This window comes from Malania oleifera, chromosome 1 (genome assembly GCF_029873635.1).
Source record: "Malania oleifera isolate guangnan ecotype guangnan chromosome 1, ASM2987363v1, whole genome shotgun sequence".
NCBI classification, from domain to species: Eukaryota; Viridiplantae; Streptophyta; class Magnoliopsida; order Santalales; family Ximeniaceae; genus Malania; species Malania oleifera.
In genome coordinates, this window is record NC_080417.1 from 78,695,902 (window position 1) to 78,698,989 (window position 3,088).

At 38.6% G+C, this 3,088-nt stretch overlaps 1 non-coding gene across 1 annotated transcript; it reads left to right on the forward strand.

Moving 5' to 3' along the window:
• Positions 1-1,644: 1,644 nt before the first annotated feature.
• Positions 1,645-1,750, forward strand: LOC131147367 (small nucleolar RNA R71). Its single transcript, XR_009134754.1, has one exon. It is a non-coding gene; the product is annotated as a small nucleolar RNA R71 (small nucleolar RNA).
• The last annotated feature ends 1,338 nt before the right edge of the window (positions 1,751-3,088 follow it).

Below are 3,088 nucleotides of genomic sequence, written 5' to 3' on the forward strand. Positions count from 1 at the left end.
TTGATATATAAATTTTATGTTTGCAAAAATCATTTGAAAGCAAACCCTAGGTTCTCCTACATTTTTATGAAAAATATTCTTTGGAGAAATATTTATTAGGGTTGAATCTTTGAAGCTTTTATCATATACATCTCATTCAAAGATTTCAAAAATTATTTTGAGAAAATAGCCTCCTACTCTACTGAGCTTATTTCATATAATTTGAGAGTGCATGTTAGAGCTTGCATTGTGTACATCTCTGCTTATTTTCAGAAGCATTTATTTATACAAAAAATTTTACATTTGTATTCTCGGCCTATGTTGTCATCGGAAGAGGCATACACCGTCTTGTAAGGTGTATGGGTTTGGCTCTAACCCGATTAGGTGAGCGAGGGAGATTCTGCCCCGTAAGGGGAGGTTTGGTTTCGCCTAGTAAGTGAACTGAGGAGACTTCACCTCATTAGAATAACATGTTCGGCTCAGCCTCGTAATCAAGCTTTGGAGACTTCACCCCGTAAGGAGGAACTAATTTGTATCAACCTGGTGAATTGAGTTCGGAACACTTTGCCTCATAAGGAGAATTGGTTTGGTTTCACCTGTAAGTGAGCCAAGGAGACTTGGCCTCGCAAGGACTATTATAAACGGCTTCTGCTCCACCTGTTTAAGTGGGCATGTTAGTGGAATCCTTAGGGGTTTGCCCAAGGCGAGGATGTAGGCTAGTTTGACCAAACCATGATAACAAATCTTGTGTCTCTCTCTTTCTCTTTCTCTTTCTCTCTCTCTCTCTCTCTCTCTCTCTCTCTCTCTCTCTATCTGTCATTTATTTTCTAAAATTTAAATTTTGCACGTGTATGCTTGCTCTTTTCTTATTATGATTATTTTGTATGCACACATTTAATTTAAATGGGGTATGTTTAACGTGTATGTTTTCTTTCATTGTCCAATTAGTTATACATACACACTTTAAAATATAAATGGGATATGATACTACTTATAAAGACCCTAGATTGTGTAATACTGGTTGTGGTTTAAAACTCAATACACTTAACCTAGGAAGAATTTTTAATACCCAATTCACCCCCTTTTGGGATCACACCATTCCTGTCAATGGAGTAGTGAGTATTTTGCTGAGGTCTTTGAGCTTGAAAACCCAAAGCTTGTGGCCTCCAAGAGAAGTTAGGATGCTTAGTCCACCCACGATTGTACGTGTTTGAGTAAGGATCACCACTCGACCTATTGTACTAATTGTGGGACTCCTTAACTTCCTTTTACACAAATTCAGGTGGGGGAGGCACGTGGGGGCCATTATAACATGTGTGTAAAGGATTATAACAAATGGTACACACTTCTGCATATGCTACATGCTGAGGTTGCTGTCCTAAGGACAAGAACTAATCTAACTTTTTCACTATGGTGTGTAGTGTGGGTGCAAGGTTATGGCCCACAGCTAACTCATAGAATCCCTTAGGATTAGAAGAGGAAGGTTGGGATGGTCTATGAGTAGCAACATCATGATGCTGAGAATTTTCGACGAGGTTCTCGAACAGATCGCAAGCCTCATTCTTGCATTTGGTGAGGAAAGTACCTCTACAAGATACATCTATCATGGATCGGTCTTGCTCAACCAATCTATCATAGAAGGTCTGAACTAATTGTCTCCTAGGAACTTGGTGATGTGGGCATTTGTGCAATAGGTCCCTAAAGACCTCCCATGTCCCAAAAAATAGCTCCCCATCCACTTGTGAGAAACTAGTGATGACCTTTCTCAATTAGTTAGTCTTCCCAATGGAGAAGTACTTCTTTAAGAACTCATGTTGCATGGCAGCCTAGTTGTTCACCGAGCTCGATTCTAAGGAATTCAACCAATATTTGGTCTTATTGTTGAAATGGTTGATGAGTTTATGTGCAGGATCAATTAGAAGTATCATATGGTGCACGCACATGGACTTGAAGAAGATAAAGACCCACAACATTTATTTTTTGTAATTTAATTGATTTTTATTTGGGTCTATAATAGTAAATAGGAAATGGTCTGTAATAATCAATGCATTACATGCATGACAGGGTAGATAAACTCAAAGGATTATTGAATGACCTTAGGGATCCCCTTCGGTCGACCGACGCCTAATTTTTGGGGTTATCTCACGAAGATCATAGATTGTCTTTACAACCCTAAATATTGCATAAAAATGTCCTCCACAGTCTTAAAAATAATTATCACATGAATAGGGACAACATTATAAAGAGAAAAGGACCGAAATGCCCAAAATAGGCATGTTCGGTCGACCGAACCCAACCAAGCTTATTCAACTTGGTCGACTGAACTAATCAGTGGTTAATGGTTTGACCAAAATATGGTCGACCGAACCTAGCAAAGCTTATATAGCTTGGTCGATCGAACCTCCCTGGGGTCAAAAGTTGACCCTTCGGTTGACCGATCAGAAAATGAACTCCAATGCTCTGATCGACCGAACATCCTCAAGAGAAGCCCAACTGCCTGGTCGACTGAACCTCCTAGTTCAAAATGATCCGGTCGGCCGAACCGCGCTGATTTGGAAAATTGCCTTTGAAACCCTCAAGTACGGTCAACTATCTTTCTAGTTCAAAATACTTCCGGTCAATCGAACCCAGACACTTGGTCAATCGAACCTTAAGTACGGTCGATCGGTGCTCTCGGGTTAGCGAAAATTACCGAGGTTAAAATACTGTTAAAATTTTATTAACCTCACTTAAATATTTTCTAAAATGACCAATATGTCTTGAACGGTTATAATTATGGGGAATTCTATATATGCCCCCTCATTTTCAAAAATTAGTGGAAGATTCGTAAAAACAATTAGCAAATTTTCTCTAATTTTCAAAAGATTTATTTCTCACATTCAAGCTTCATTCTTTCATTCTTAGTTATCCTCATTGCAAACCTTACTAAGTATGAGTGTTATTGTGAGTTTCTAGTTAAGCTTATACTCTCGTTAGTTCTAGTTGATTGAGATATATTTTAATCTGTGGGTAAGCTTGAGTTTTTCTAGGAGACTTCATTAATAACTCTTCCGTAGGAAAATTTCATAGAGCTTGTGAATTTTGCATCATCATTGCAGTACTCAAGAGT